We start from the raw sequence: 17439 nt of genomic DNA on the forward strand, positions 1-17439 counted from the left end.
GTATATATTAGGCTTGGGCATAATTTTGTATTCAGAGTTCTGGATTTGCACAGATCTTTGTGTGTTGAACTTTCACACAAATAAATTTGGCACTAAAAAATAGGTGAATGGTGTTTCCTCTGGTTATATATTTGTAAAACAAATGCCGAATACAAAATCATGCCCATGCCTAAAATATATGCAGTCCCATGGAAGTTCTAAACATAGTCCTCCATACATATCACACAATGTAGCCCTTGCTTTTCAATCCACTCAGTAATAAAATATTTCTTTATTTACTTATTTATCATTTAGTTTGTTTAGTGTTCTGTGTATTTGATGTTTCATGTTAGGCTTACGGACTGATGATCTTTTTAACATGAATGAGTAAAAGGATTTTGAGAAAAGCAAATAAACCCCCCACCTCACAACTATTAATATTTATTTTTACAGTACTATACTATTGCTGTACATCTCCTTTAGTCTCTTTTTAGGTCTGTGATTTCTTTGCTCCTGTTTTAGACAAATAGAAATAACACCATCTCTTTTTCTGTTTCTGTCTCCCCTTTAGTTGTCATTTCCTGAAGCATAAACTGTTGGTGTACAGGAAAGGCACAGTCAGGTAAAACTGGAGCAACTATGTCCCCATTTGTTAGAATTTTACTCTTTCCTCCTCTCTTTTCATTGTTTGAGGTCCCTTGTTTTTTGCAGTGTATAAACTAAAGTTGCATATCCCTCAAACCATTCTTTCTAAAACTCTTTCCAGTAACTCTTATCTAATCCTATTAAATCCCAGTATGGACATTAAGTGCCAGTACCAGCACTCAAAACGCAAAATACAATATGTAAAATAGGATAGATATCAACACTGTGTCCTTGAATGCTTAGTGACTGTTTATAAAAGCAACCTGATCATAATGTATTAGGGGTAGAATGCCTAGTGGCATTACATTTATAAGTAATTTATGGCTGCTCTACAGAAGTGATATAAGTTGTAATGGCCTTCTATAGATAATGAAGGATAACAAAATGTATGCTTACCTGATAAATTATTTTCTGTCCAGGCATGGAGAGTCCACGAAATCATTCTAATTACTAGTGGGATATTCACTCCTGGCCAGCAGGAGAAGGCAAAGAGCACCCCAGCAGAGCTGTTAAGTATCACTTCCCTTACCCATAACCCCCAGTCATTCGACCAAAGGCAACGGAAAAAGAACATAACACAAGGGTATAAAGGTGCCTGATGTTTGTACAAAAAAAACTGACGTCTGAATATAGACAAGGGCGGGTCGTGGACTCTCCATGCCTGGAAAGAAAATAATTTATCAGGTAAGCATAAATTTTGTTTTTTTTCCTATAGCATGGAGAGTCCACAAAATCATTCTAATTACTAGTGGGAACCAATACCCAAGCTAGAAGACACAGAATGAAAGGGAGGGAGAACAAGACTGTTTAAGTCCAAGGCACCGCCAGGGCATCTATTAGAGCGCCTTGTGTAGCTCTAAATCCTGAAACGTACTTTGGAAGCTTGGCGTTTAGATGAGATGGATGCCACCAGATCCAAATCCGGAACCCCCCACCTGAGGGTATCATTATGAAAAACCTCTGGGCAGAAAATCCACTCACCAGGATGAAAATTCTGCCTGCTCAGAAAAACCGCTTCCCAGTAGGCCACCCCTGGGAAGTGGATGGCAGAAAGTAGACAATCGTGAGTCTCCAATGAACAAAGTAGCGAAGCGGAGAGTCTCCACTAGACAATCGTGAGCCTCCGCCCACTGGAGATACGAGTTACCTCCTACATGGCTAATGAACTCCTAGATCCTCACTGGATGATGATGTACACCACCAAGTTGATGTTGTCCAATTGAAATTGGATAAACCGGACTGAAGCTAGTTGATGCCAGACTGACAAAACATGACAAATTGCTTGTAACTCTAGGATGGATATGGTAGGAGAAGACTCCTCACAAGTCCATAGACCCTGAGCCTTTAAAGAACCACAAGTGCTCCCCAGCCAGAAAGGCTGGCGTCTGTGGTCACAGTCACCCAGGTTGGTCCCAGGAAGCATGTACCCTGAGACAGAAGGACCTGCAAAAACCACCAAGATAGTCTCTTGGTAGGAGATCCAAAACTATCCTCTGCGATAGGTCAGAGGGGACTTTGTGCCATTGTCTGAGCATGTATAACTGTAGGAATCTCAAATGGAACCAAGCCAAATGAACAATGTCCATGGAAGCAACCATCAGGCCAATTACTTCTATACAGAGTCACAAATAGAAGAAAAAGGCAAAAGGAAGGGATTATCTAACCTCCGTCAGAAAAATCCTCATGGACCAAGAAGCTATAATCGTACCTAAAAACACCCCCTAGTGTCTGGCACCAAGGAACTCTACTGCAGAGTCACTGCCCGTGGAAACGAGAATAAACATCTCATTATGAGATCTTGTTAACTGAAAAGATGATGCCTGAACCAAGAGTCATCCAGGTATGGCGCCTCCGCAATTCCCTAGATCTGACCACTGCCAAAAGGATCCCCAAGATCTTGTAAAGATTCGAAGATTCAATGGGCGGCAGCAAGGCAAACTGGAAAGTCAATCCAGAAAGGCAAAACCGCAGAAATAGAAAAAGTTCCCAGAATATGGGAACAAGAAACACGCGTCCTTCAGGTCCATAATAGACATGAACCGACCCTCCTGAACCAAAGGAAGATGGAAAAAATAGTCTGCTATGAAGGACGGAACCTTGAGTGAATTTGTTGAGACACTTGAGGTTCAATATAGGTCGGAAAATTCCCTCTATCTGGGGAACCACAAAAGGATTTGAATAAAAACCCTGAACCTGTTCCGATACAGGAACTGGGACAAAACACTCCTAGAGAAAATAGGTCCTTTACGTAGAGAAAGAAGGACTCTCTCTCTTCCCCTGGAATGCAGAAAAAAACTTTGACAAGCTAAATCTGCCCCTGGGGAAACAGGACTTGAACCCTATCATGTATCCCTGGGAAATGACTTCCACAGCCCAAGGAGCTGGGACATTGTGTATGCAATACTTTCGAAAGAAGAAAAACCTGCTCTTTACTGTAACCAAGACTGTATAGAGGGCAGCTCCTATATGCTGACTAAAGATATAGGAAGGATTAGGATAGAGAGAGTTCCCCTATACCAAGGATGACTGGACCTCCATGAAATCCTAGATCGATCCATTGAAGTTACAAAGGGAACGAACATTCCTAGAGGCCCTAATGTCAGAAAAGACCTCAAATAGGAAACATTAAAAGAGAGTCTATAAGACAACGTCAGATAAAAAACCTTTTTTAAAAACAAAAAAAACAAACTCATGGTCGTTTCTCTCCGTGTAAATCTTTAGAAAAAAGCAAAAGATTTAATCGATCTGAAGAGAAACCAGAGTATATGAGGCAAAGCATACATGTTACAGACATAGCAATTATCATTGTATTCCTATACATAAAATAAAGAAATAAACCATTATAAAAAAATCACCTCCATCTGATAGAGATACCTATAAGCCCCTATACATGAAATAGGATAGCATACATATCACGGATATTAGTACAGGTTCCCTCATATGAAAAAACTTAAAATATGGAGCTCCAACATAAAGGAGAAGAGCCCCTGTACAAGGTAGATAACATAGAAAAACAATATTATGTTATATTACATCTGATACATAAAAAATAAAGAGACTCCACAGGAATCCCACATAATGTACTACCTACTAGAGTAGTAGAAAAAATCTGTTACCATCCACAAGTGGTCAGAAAAGGTTTACATATAATTACCCTTCCTTATAGAAACTAGATGGCAGTAGAAGACAGGAAAACTCAATACTAGACAAAATCTGACAAAAACAGAAAGTGTATGGAATTTTTTTTTAACCCATTCCATCTCACCACTTCCACACATGAATAAAAACATTTATTTACCGCATATGTGAAATAAGCATAATGAGGAAACCTCTGACTGTATGGTTGCTATGATTATACATCTATTATGGACTACGCTGACCTTAGAGACAGCGAACATAATAGTCAGAAAAACACAGCACATAACATTACAGGGCCCAGAAGATAAGACAACATTAAACAAAGGCTCCGGAGATAACAAAACCTCTGCTAGGTTCAGTGCAACAGCGCGCCATGGTGGGAATATGAAAGTGCGCATCGAATAAATATGGCGTCCCTAAAACAAACTGTGAAAATCTGCATGGGAGCCTAACTTGCACATAATAGGCTCAAAACAATTGGCGTGCAGTGCAATTGCCAAAGAAGCCGTCTATCTCCAGTACCGGAGAAACATTCCCAAACAAGAGAAACACGCTGAAGTTGCTGGTATGCACATGCCTCCTTTCAGAGCAGCGATGCGACCATTAACACCAGGACCCTCTAAGCACCCAAGGGAGACTTGCAAATGTGGCCATGTGCACTAATGTCCCTCTTAATCGAGCGCCAATGAAAAACAAGTCCTCAGGTAGTGAACCGTGAATGCGGACATCCACGCAAGTATTCACTGCCAGTACAAATGTTCCCTTTCACAAGCGCTGTACTATATACAAGCACCAAAAAAACTGCGTCATAAACAAAATAAGTGACTAGGTCTTGCCTGAGCTTGGGATCCCCCTCTTTCATTCACAAAACCCCTTTCCGGTTCAGCAATAAAGGAGCTATCCCTCTAAGAACCAGAACATCAGTCAAATAACAGTGGGGGAAAACTATAAACCTCAAATAAATATTTTACAGATACCCTTCACAAATGGATTTACTCTGTCAGCCAAGATTCAAGTTTAACAGGAACCAAAATCACAGATACCCTTCCAAAAGGGATTTACTGTAGCTAAAATGAATAGGGGTCAATTTTAAGAACTCCATAGTGCCTAAACCCACTGAGGGGATAAATCAGAGAGGTAAAAGTCCCCCAACCTTAGTGAGAAGTCACCCCTCACTTAGATCACAAGCCATAGGGGGAATAAGGGATCCAGGGACTTACCGGTCTTGCAGCTTTCTCAGTAGCCCCAGGCTTGGCAGAAAAAAACATCATCCTGACAGAGACCATATTCAACTCTAGGGCAGGCACTGTATCTCTGGTGTAACAGAAACAGTTCTGATAGGGACCTGAAGAGAAAGGGAAAAAACAGAGTAACCAACTCTGGTGTTCCACAGAGGGGTAGCATGAATGTTAGAAGATGGCGAGGTTGCCTTTGCTTAATTTCTAACTGCTAAAAGCCACCATTACTCTTACTAAAGAGATTGACATGGACACAGCTTGACCACAATCCTTGCTTGCAAGGGAAAAAGTACCCATTAAAGGATTAAAATATCTTCAGACACCTTCTTCGCCATCCTCCCGTGATCAAGGCAAAGAGAATGCCTGGGGGTTATGGGTAAGGGAAGGGATACTTAACAGCTCTGCTGGGGTGCTCTTTGCCTCTTCCTGCTGGCTAGGAGTGAATATCCCACTAGTAATTAGAATGATGTTGTGGACTCTCCATGCCATAGGAAAGAAAAAGGAGTTTAGTACCTGTGTATTAACCAATAAAATAATATTTAAATTAAAACAATAAAAACCTATAGAGATATGGAGATAAGAATTTGAATTCTGAGTCTGCACCAATTCAGTTTTTTCCCGGTATATCAGGAAAACACTTCCTAATTGCAGAGTTACAGGAAAAATTCATGCTGCAAATACTGTGTGACTTAAATTCTTCTCTGATAGCAGGAAACTCATCAGGTCACATCTGTACCCCCCAAATACTTGATGTGGTTTCTTCAACCCACAGTCAGGAGTGTGCAGTGTCCTTGCTTGGTACTTTTTGATATAATGCAATTTTTAAACTAGCAATAAAGATAACAAAAGTCTGGGTTTTAAGTTGGGTGTCTGGGATTAAATGTGCCCCGTGTGCTTAGAGGAATGTGGCTGCACCTCACTGACGAGGCCCATAGGAGGCCGAAACGATCGTCTGGGGTTGTCATGTTCCTTGTTCAGAGAATTGCCTGGTATTTTGGGGCTGGACTGACCTTACTTGGCTGGATCAGACTGATATACTTCAGGAAAGTTTTCCTCTGTGAAAAGCACACTGGTCTAAAAGAGGCTGCTTCCGGGTGGTAAATAGCCATATAACAAGCCTATTAGATGTAGCGCGATTCTCTCTTCGTATGGGATTAAATGAGTCAGGCTAGGATGTCCAAATATCTGGTTTTGGTGTCTGGTGAGTAATGCCGCACAATAATGGCAGCGCTAGCGCACTAGGACTGTGTCCCCCTGAGATTCTGAGCCCCTCCGGCCTGTGCATTGCCAGCGAGCTATGACACTGTGTCTCTCTGTCACCCTGTGATTCTCCCCGGCCTGGACTGTCTGCAGTCTGCTTTAACTGTGTCTTGCCTCAGTAGTACTGTAGTCACTCTGTACTGCCTGCAGCGCCAGCACGCTATGACTGTGTGTGTCTCTGAGACGGGCAGCTCCGCCCCCGCAGCTGAGACGCTGCCACTTAAAGGGACAGTCAACACCAAAATTGTTATTGTTTAAAAAGATAGATAACACCTTAACTACCCATTCCCTAGCTTTGCACAATCAACATTCTTATATTAATATACCTTATAACATTTAGACCTCTAAATTTCTGCCTGTTTCTAAGCCACTACAGGCAGCCTCTTATCACATGTATTTTTATTACTTTTCACAACAAGAGACTTCTAATCTATGTGGGCCATATGGATAACATTGTGCTCTCTCCTGTAGAGTTGTGGCGGACACAGCACTAATTAGCTAAAATGCAAGTCAATAGATAATAAATTAATTAATATCCATGTGATAAGTGGGCTGTCAAGAGTCTTGGATACAAGGTTGTCACTGAGGTAAAAAACATAATTTATGTAAGAACTTACCTGATAAATTAATTTCTTTCATATTAGCAAGAGTCCATGAGCTAGTGACGTATGGGATATACATTCCTACCAGGAGGGGCAAAGTTTCCCAAACCTCAAAATGCCTATAAATACACCCCTCACCACACCCACAAGTCAGTTTAACGCATAGCCAAGAAGTGGGGTGATAAGACAAAAGTGCGAAAGCATAAAAAATAAGGAATTGGAATAATTGTGCTTTATACAAAAAAATCATAACCACCACAAAAAAGGGTGGGCCTCATGGACTCTTACTAATATGAAAGAAATGAATTCATCAGGTAAGTTCTTACATAAATTATGTTTTCTTTCATGTAATTAGCAAGAGTCCATGAGCTAGTGACGTATGGGATAATGAATACCCAAGATGTGGATCTTCCACGCAAGAGTCACTAGAGAGGGAGGGATAAAATAAAGACAGCCAATTCCGCTGAAAATAATCCACACCCAAAATAAAGTTTAAATCTTATAATGAAAAAAACTGAAATTATAAGCAGAAGAATCAAACTGAAACAGCTGCCTGAAGTACTTTTCTACCAAAAACTGCTTCAGAAGAAGAAAACACATCAAAAATGGTAGAATTTAGTAAAAGTATGCAAAGACCAAGTTGCTGCTTTGCAAATCTGATCAACCGAAGCTTCATTCCTAAACGCTCAGGAAGTAGAAACTGACCTAGTAGAATGAGCTGTAATCCTTTGAGGCGAAGTTTTACCCGACTCGACATAAGAATGATGAATCAAAGACTTTAACCAAGACGCCAAAGAAATGGCAGAGGCCTTCTGACCTTTCCTAGAACCGGAAAAGATAACAAATAGACTAGAAGTCTTTCGGAAATTTTTAGTAGCTTCAACATAATATTTCAAAGCTCTAACTACATCCAAAGAATGCAACGATCTTCCCTTAGAATTCTTAGGATTAGGACACAATGAAGGAACCACAATTTCTCTACTAATGTTGTCAGAATTCACAACCTTAGGTAAAAATTAAAAGACGTTCGCAACACCGCCTTATCCTGATGAAAAATCAGAAAAGGAGACTCACATGAAAGAGCAGAGAAATCAGAAACTCTTCTAGCAGAAGAGATGGCCAAAAGAAACAAAACTTTCCAAGAAAGTAATTTAATGTCCAGCGAATGCATAGGTTCAAACGGAGGAGCTTGAAGAGCCCCCAGAACCAAATTCAAACTTCAAGGAGGAGAAATTGACTTAATAACAGGTTTTATACGAACCAAAGCTTGTACAAAACAATGAATATCAGAAAGACTAGCAATCTTTCTGTGAAAAAGAACAGAAAGAGCAGAGATTTGTCCTTTCAAGGAACTTGCAGACAAACCTTTATCCAAACCATCCTGAAGAAACTGTAAAATTCTCGGAATTCTAAAAGAATGCCAAGAAAAATGATGAGAAAAACACCAAGAAATGTAAATCTTCCAGACTCGATAATATATCTTCCTAGATACAGATTTACGAGCCTGTAACATAGTATTAATCAGAGAGTCAGAGAAACCTCTATGACTGAGAAACAAGCGTTCAATCTCCATACCTTCAAATTTAAGGATTTGAGATCCTGATGGAAAAAAAGGACCTTGTGATAGAAGGTCTGGTCTTAACGGAAGAGTCCACGGTTGGCAAGTGGCCATCTGGACAAGAACCGCATGCCAAAACCTGTGAGGCCATGCTGGAGCCACCAGCAGAACAAACGAGCACTCCTTAGAATCTTTGAAGAAGAACTAGAGGCGGAAAGATATAGGCAGGATGATACTTCCAAGGAAGTGACAATGCATCCACTGCCTCCGCCTGAGGATCCCTGGATCTGGACAGATACCTGGGAAGCTTCTTGTTTAGATGAGAAGCCATCAGATCTATTTCTGGAAGTCCCCACATTTGAACAATCTGAAGAAATACCTCTGGATGAAGAGACCATTCGCCCGGATGTAACGTTTGGCGACTGAGATAATCCGCTTCCCAATTGTCTTTACCTGGGAAACTAGACAGGAGCTGGATTCCGCCCATACCAGAATTCGAGATACTTCTTTCATAGCCAGAGGACTGTGAGTCCCTCCTTGATGATTGACATATGCCACAGTTGTGACATTGTCTGTCTGAAAACAAATGAACGACTCTCTCTTTAGAAGAGGCCATGACTGAAGAGCTCTGAAAATTGCACGGAGTTCCAAAATATTGATTGGTAATCTCACCTCCTGAGATTCCCAAACCCATTGTGCTGTCAGAGACCCCCAAACAGCTCCCCAACCTGTCAGACTTGCATCTGTTGAAATCACAGTCCAGGTTGGAAGAACAAAAAGAAGCCCCCTGAACTAAACGATGGTGGTCTGTCCACCACGTCAGAGAGTGTCGTACAATCGGTTTCAAAGATATTAATTGAGATATCTTTGTATAATCCCTGCACCACTGGTTCAGCATACAGAGCTGAAGAAGTCGCATGTGAAAACGAGCAAAGGGGACCGCGTCCAATGCAGCAGTCCTAAGACCTAGAATTTCCATGCATAAAGCTACCGAAGGGAAAGATTGAGACTGAAGGTTTCGACAAGCTGAAACCAATTTCAGACGTCTCTTGTCTGTCAGAGACAGAGTCAATGACACTGAATCTATCAGGAAACCTAAAAAGGTTACCCTTGTCTGAGGAATCAATTAACTTTTTGGTAAATTGATCCTCCAACCATGTTCTAGAAGAAACAACACTCATAAAATACTGGAAAGGTTCTTTATAGTGAAAATGAGCAAAGGGAATTGAATCCAATGCTGAGGCCATAAGACCTAAAACTTCTGTGCATATATAGCAACTGAAGGAAATAATAGAGACTAAAGGTACCAACAGACGGAACCCAATAGAATTATCCCTTTGTCTGATAGAGACAAAGACAGTGACACAAACTATTTGGAAACCTAAAAAAGGTGACCCTTGTTTGAGGAATCAAGAGCTTTCGAAAAAAAGATCCTCTAACTATGTCCTGCAAGTGAATCATATGAGATTCCGCATCCTCAGAAAATAATCTGAATGAAAACAGAAAAATGAAAATATGAATTTATTGTATCTAAGGAAAACAAATAATGCTATCAATGACCATAAAAAGGCAAAATAGTTTGAATAAAACTCCAAACCCGGTTCCTAAAAAAGGAACTGGAAGAAATACCCCAGAAGATTCCAGGTCTGAGCAGCGCTTGTACCCCATGGGTGCCTAGCCATGCTTCAACAGTATCCAAAATATATAGGACAGAAACACACTTAAAGAAAGTGTTAGCCTTACTGGAATAAAATCAAAGAAATTTGGACAAAATAGAACCAAATAAATTTCAAAGAAGTCTTAACCTGCCCCTTACCAGCCAAGCTGGAATACGGCATGTACATCGCAATATTAGGGAGCTGATTTCGAACCCCAATTAAAAACATGTTACTTGGGAAAGAACTCAGGAATTTGTTCCTTAATAAGAACAACCAAACTAGTATAAGCTTAAAGTTTTAGTCTTAGAACTCAATCTTGAAGCCCAGAGTAACAGTTAAGAATTGAATCCAATTATAAAACAAATAATTGATTATCTTAGAACAAAAGAAATATGGATTTTTTTGTGTTTTTTTTTTTTTTAAAAAAATCACAAAATTCTTCTAGCTAAAATAGCTAAAAACATAGATTAACCCTCATTTGCGAAAATATTCAATAAAATGAAGACACAAATGAAATTATTAGTATGATAGTCCAGTTTAAAGGACCAGTCAATACAGTGGACTTGCATAATCAATAAATGCAAAATAACAAGACAAATGCAACAGCACCTAGTCTAGTAAATGTTGTCCCTTAACAATGCTAAAATAAATCATAATCTGATACTTGATCTTAAAGTAAACAGAAAAAATGAAGCAATTGCGATATCCAAATAAATTACAGGACCAAGAAAAGTACCTGAAACTAAATAATTTTCCATAAATAAGATACAACTATCTAAAGGAAAATAAATACTATTTTGCTATAGAAACAATAGCATAATTAGTAGAAGTAGAGATAGCCCCAATAAATTGGAGAACCCTCCAAATTGAATTTAACTGCTGGCAAAGAATATAGTTTAAAACCTTTGAAGAAGGAATAAAAGAAAATTCTCAGCCTATTCCATTCCCTAGAATGGGGAATTGGAAAGAAAAACCTCTGAAAACACAGAAGAAATAAATAGGCAGAAATAGTGTCAGCTAGTCTTAAAGAACTAGTTACCTTAATATCCAAAATAATCAACACCTTTTCAACAAAGAACAAATCTACTTTAATAATAGAAAAATAATAAAAAAGTAGATTTGTTAGTGTCAATATCTGATGAAGAAAATTTCTGAAAGAGAAAAAACATCATCAGAGAAGGATAAATCAGTATGTTGTTGGTCATTTGAAACTTCAATAATTAAAAAAGAAGTGAAAAAGACCTAAAAATTTTATTAGAAGGCATGAAGTCAGACAAAGCCTTTAAAATAGAATCAGAAAAATATTTCTTATAAATCTTCTAAATATTTCTTGTACATAAGATGTAAGAATGGAAATATATAAAGCATAAACACTAATGGATGCTGCATGTAAAAGTATATCATAATAACTTATTACAAACCATAGCTAAAGATAAACATTTATAACATTTAAAATAAATGAACTTAGCTTTGGTAGAACTGAAACTCAGTTAAGCGTTTTTCCAGAAGTGGCTTCTGATTCAGGGTCAATCTGAGACATCTTGCAATATGTAATAGAAAAAACAACATATAAAGCAAAATTGATCAAATTCCTTAACAGTTTCAGGAATGGGAAAAAAATGCCAATGAACAAGCTTCTAGCAACCAGAAGCAATAAATAATGAGACTTAAATATTGTGGAAACAACGACGCTCAAATTTTTTAGCGCCACATCCGGAAACGCCGACATTTTTTGGCGCAAAAAACATCAAAAAAATGACGCAACTTCCGGCGACACGTATGATGCCGGAAATGACAAGAAAATTTTTGCGCCAAGAAAGTCCGCGCCAAGAATGACACAATAAAATGAAGCATTTTCAGCCCCCGTGAGCCTAACAGCCCACAGGAAAAAAAGGCAAATTTTAAGGTAAGAAAAAATTGATTAATTCATATGCATTATCCCAAATATGAAACTGACTGTCTGAAATAAGGAACGTTGAACATCCTGAATCAAGGCAAATAAATGTTTAAACACATATATTTAGAACTTTATATAAAAGTGCCCAACCATAGCTTAGAGCAGTGCTTTCCAAACTGTGTGTCGGGACACACTAGTGTGTCGGCAGCAGTGTGTAGGTGTGTCCCTGCTTCAGCACAATTTTTTTTAAATTTAATTTTTTTTAAAACATTTTTTTTTGGTTTCTGACTTTCCGCCTGCCTGCTACGCATATCACATGGTTGACACATGATTGATACCTAGTGGGTCACAGATTCTTAACCAATTGGCGCAGCTCAGTGGGAACTGAAACTATTCCCATTGGCGGCTTTGGCGGGACATTGGCTCCTGACTGCACGTGTAGTCTCCTTAATTGGCTTGTGACTGCACGTGTAGTCAGTGAGTGGGATAGCAGTGTGTTTGCAGCGCGGGCAGTAGTCAGTAGGGCTCACGGAGGTCTGAGGGCGGCAGCTTAAACGCTGAGCTGAAGTCAGAGGGTTTTTTTTGCAGCTAGCTCCCAGTAGTGCATTGTTTTCCTGCTCTTGATATATGAATAAGAAGTGGAAGCTTAAAAATGCTTGATGATGAAATGCGAGTGTCTTTATCAAATATTCCACCAAATATTCAGAAATTGTGTTCATCCCATCAATCTCATACATCCCATTAAAATAGTAAGTAGCTATTGGCGTTAAACTTTTTTTTACTTCTTGCACATACATACTGTTACTTGTAAATACATATTATTATTACATAATTTATGTATGTGTCTGTATATTTTAAAACAAGTTAGTTTAACCTCCTTTTTGCTAGTACAACTGAATTAATTACTGTGTCGCGAAATGATGTAGGTCTAAAAAGTGTGTCACCAACATGAAAAGTTTGGAAAGCTCTGGCTTAGAGTGTCACAGAAAATAAGACTTACTTACCCCAGGACACTCATCTACGTGTAGTAGAAAGCCAAACCAGTACTGAAACGAGAATCAGTAGAGGTAATGGTATATATAAGAGTATATCGTCGATCTGAAAAGGGAGGTAAGAGATGAATCTCTACAACCGATAACAGAGAACCTATGAAATAGACCCCGTAGAAGGAGATCATTGAATTCAAATAGGCAATACTCTCTTCACATCCCTCTGACATTCACTGCACGCTGAGAGGAAAACCGGGCTCCAGCCTGCTGCGAAGCGCATATCAACGTAGAATCTAGCACAAACTTACTTCACCACCTCCACAGGAGGCAAAGTTTGTAAAAACTGATTTGTGGGTGTGGTGAGGGGTGTATTTATAGGCATTTTGAGGTTTGGGAAACTTTGCCCCTCCTGGTAGGAATGTATATCCCATACGTCACTAGCTCATGGACTCTTGCTAATTACATGAAAGAAACTATATTAATATAACCTTGTTGGTTATGCAAAACTGGTTATAAAGGGATTATCTATCTTTTTAAACAATAAAAAGTTTGGAGTTGACTGTCCCTTTTAAAGGGACGGTCAACACCAGACGTTTTGTTGTTTTAAAAAATAGATAATCCCTTAATTACTTATTCCCCAGTTTTGCATAACCAACACAGTTATAATAATACACATTTTACCTCTGTAATTACCTTGTATCTTATCCTCTGCAGACTACCCCCTTATTTCAGTTCTTTTGACACTTGCATTTTAGCCAATCAGTGCTCACTCCTCTGTAAATTCACATGCATGAGCTCAATGTTTTCTATATAAAACACATGAACCTAACGTCCTCTAGTGGTGAAAAACTGTCAAAATGCATTTAGATTAGAGGCGGCCTTCAATGTCTAAGAAATTAGCATATGAACCTCCTAGGTTTAACTTTCAACTAAGAATACCAAGAGAACAAAGCAAAATTGGTGATAAAAGTAATTTGGAAAGTTTGTTTAAAATTACGTGCCCTATTTGAAACCTGAAAGTTTTTTTTGAACTTGACTGTCCCTTTAAGTAAGTTGCTGTCTTTAAATGCAGGACATTTATAGGGGCAATAACCTCAAAATGTAACTTTCATGCTTCAGATAAAGCAAGCAATTTAAACAAATTTCCAATTTACTTCTTTTATCTAATTGCTTTGCTCACTTGGTATCCTTTGTTGAAAAACACACACCTAGATAGGTCCAGGAGCAGCAATGCACTACTGGGAGCTAGCTGCTGATTGGTGGCTGTACATAGATGTCTTTTACCCAATGTGTTTAGCCAGGTCTCAGTAGTGCATTATTGCTGTTTCAGGAAAGGATACAGAGAGAATGATGCAAATTAGATAAAAGTAAAATTGGAGATGTTTAAAATTGCAGCTTTATCTGAATCATGAAAGAAAAGAAATTGGGTTTTATGCCCCTTTAATGTACATAACCACATAATGTAATAAAAATGCCTATGGAAACTTGCTGCAGATTTATGACCCTGGATCATTGCATAAGACAATTTCTGCACACTATGATTTTGTATTTCTATTTACAGATCCTTAGTATTTGAGGCCTGTTTTCCAAATCACACTGTCAATTTGCTTCATAGTGTGACTTAATATATCTTCCTACAGCAAAGTACACTGACACAAAATACTGACTGTGCACAATTTGTACAACCGCACTATCCTCTATCCTGATATACGCAGGACTGGCTACATAGTGCGAAACAGTGATGATATACACTGGCTGATACACACAGGACTGACTAAACACTGTGATATACATACAGCAGAGCTAAACACTGGCTGATACACACAGGACTGACTAAACACTGTGATATACATACAGCAGCGCTATACACTGGCTGATACACACAGGACTGACTAAACACTGTGATATACATACAGCAGAGCTATACAGTGGCTGATACACACAGGGCTGACTAAACACAGTGATATACATACAGCAGCGCTATACACTGGCTGATACACACACACACAGGACTGACTAAACACTGTGATATACACACAGCAGCGCTATACACTGGCTGATACACACAGGGCTGACTAAACACTGTGATATACACACAGCAGCGCTATACACTGGCTGATACACACAGGACTGACTAAACACTGTGATATACACACAGCAGCGCTATACACTGGCTGATACACACAGGACTGACTAAACACTGATATACATACAGCAGTGCTATACACTGGCTGATACACACAGGGCTGACTAAACACTGTGATATACAGTACATACAGCAGCAATATACACTGACTGATACACACAGGACTTACTATACACTGTGATATACATACAGCAGTGCTATACACTGGCTGATACACACAGGGCTGACTAAACACTGTGATATACATACAGCAGCACTATACACTGGCTGATACACACAGGACTTACTAAACACTGTGATATACATATAGCAGCGCTATACACTGGCTGATACACACACAGGGCTGACTAAACACTAATATACATACAGCAGTGCTATACAGTGGCTGATGCACACAGGACTGACTAAACACTGTGATATACCTACAGCAGCGCTATACACTGGCTGATACACACAGGACTTACTAAACACTGTTATACATACAGCAGCGCTATACACTGGCTGATACACACAGGACTTACTAAACACTGATATACACACAGCAGTGCAATACACTGGCTGATACACACAGGACTTACTAAACACTGTGATATACAGATGTAAGAAAAATTATGTGAACCCTTTGGAATGAAATGGATTTCTGCACAAATTGGTCATAAAATGTGATCTGATCATCATCTAAGTCACAACAATAGACAATCACAGTCTGCTTAAACTAATAACACACAAAGAATGAAATGTTGCCATGTTTTTATTGAACACACCATGTAAGCATTCACAGTGCAGGTGGAAAAAGTATGTGAACCCCTAGACTAATGACATCTCCAAGAGCTAATTGGAGTGAGATGTCGGCCAACTGGAGTCCAATCAATGAGATGAGATTGGAGGTGTTGGTTACAGCTGCCCTGCCCTATAAAAAACACACACCAGTTCTGGGTTTGCTTTTCACAAGAAGCATTGCCTGATGTGAATGATGCCTCGCACAAAAGAGCTCTCAGAAGACCTACGATTCAGAATTGTTGACTTGTATAAAGCTGGAAAGGGTTATAAAAGTATCTCCAAAAGTCTTGCTGTTCATCAGTCCACGGTAAGACAAATTGTCTATAAATGGAGAAAGTTCAGCACTGCTGCTACTCTCCCTAGAAGTGGCCGTCCTGTAAAGATGACTGCAAGAGCACAGTGCAGACTGCTCAATGAGGTGAAGAAGAATCCTAGAGTGTCAGCTAAAGACTTACAAAAGTCACTGGCAAATGCTAACATCCCTGTTAGCAAATCTACAATACGTAAAACACTAATCAAGAATGGATTTCATGGGAGGATACCACAGAGGAAGCCACTGCTGTCCAAACAAAACATTGCTGCACGTTTACAGTTTGCACAAGAGCACCTGGATGTTCCACAGCAGTACTGGCAAAATATTCTGTGGACAGATGAAACCAAAGTTGAGTTGTTTGGAAGAAACACACAACACTATGTGTGGCGAAAAAGAGGCACAGCACACCAACATCAAAACCTCATCCCAACTGTGAAGTATGGTGGTGGGGGCATCATGGTTTGGGGCTGCTTTGCTGCTTCAGGGCCTGGACGGATTGCTATCATCGAAGGAAAAATGAATTCCCAAGTTTATCAAGACATTTTGCAGGAGAACTTAAGTCCATCTGTCTACCAGCTGAAGCTCAACAGAAGATGGGTGTTGCAACAGGACATTGACCCAAAGCATAGAAGTAAATCAACAACAGAATGGCTTAAAATGAAGAAAATACGCCTTCTGAAGTGGCCCAGTCAGAGTCCTGATCTCAACCCGATTGAGATGCTGTGGCATGACCTCAAAGCGATTCACACCAGACATCCCAAGAATATTGCTGAACTGAAACAGTTCTGTAAAGAGGAATGGTCAAGAATTATTCCTGACCGTTGTGCATGTCTGATCTGCAACTACAGGAAATGTTTGGTTGAAGTTATTGCTGCCAAAGGAGGTTCAACCAGTTATTAAATCCAAGGGTTCACATACTTTTTCCACCTGCACTGTGAATGTTTACATGGTGTGTTCAATAAAAACATGGCAACATTTCATTCTTTGTGTGTTATTAGTTTAAGCAGACTGTGATTGTCTATTGTTGTGACTTAGATGATGATCAGATCACATTTTTAGACCAATTTGTGCAGAAATCCATATCATTCCAAAGGGTTCACATACTTTTTCTTGCAACTGTACATACAACAGTGCTATACACTGGTAGATACACACAGGGCTGACTAAACACTGTGATATACATACAGTAGCGCTATACACTGGTTGATACACACAGAGCTGACTAAACACTGTGAT

At 39.4% G+C, this 17439-nt stretch overlaps 1 long non-coding RNA gene and 1 other non-coding gene across 2 annotated transcripts in view; one reads left to right on the forward strand and one right to left on the reverse strand.

Annotated features, from left to right (window-relative positions):
* The first annotated feature begins 548 nt into the window (after nucleotides 1-548).
* The window catches only part of LOC128656565 (uncharacterized), a 327667-nt gene continuing 310776 nt past the window's right edge, over nucleotides 549-17439 (forward strand). Inside the window, exon 1 of the long non-coding RNA XR_008402029.1 lies at nucleotides 549-601. This is a non-coding gene — a long non-coding RNA (uncharacterized LOC128656565). The remainder of the gene's footprint in view (nucleotides 602-17439) is intronic.
* Nucleotides 3271-3389, reverse strand: LOC128658568 (U5 spliceosomal RNA). Its single transcript, XR_008402245.1, has one exon. It is a non-coding gene; the product is annotated as a U5 spliceosomal RNA (small nuclear RNA).

The sequence above is a fragment of the Bombina bombina genome, chromosome 4 (genome assembly GCF_027579735.1).
Source record: "Bombina bombina isolate aBomBom1 chromosome 4, aBomBom1.pri, whole genome shotgun sequence".
Taxonomy (NCBI): Eukaryota; Metazoa; Chordata; class Amphibia; order Anura; family Bombinatoridae; genus Bombina; species Bombina bombina.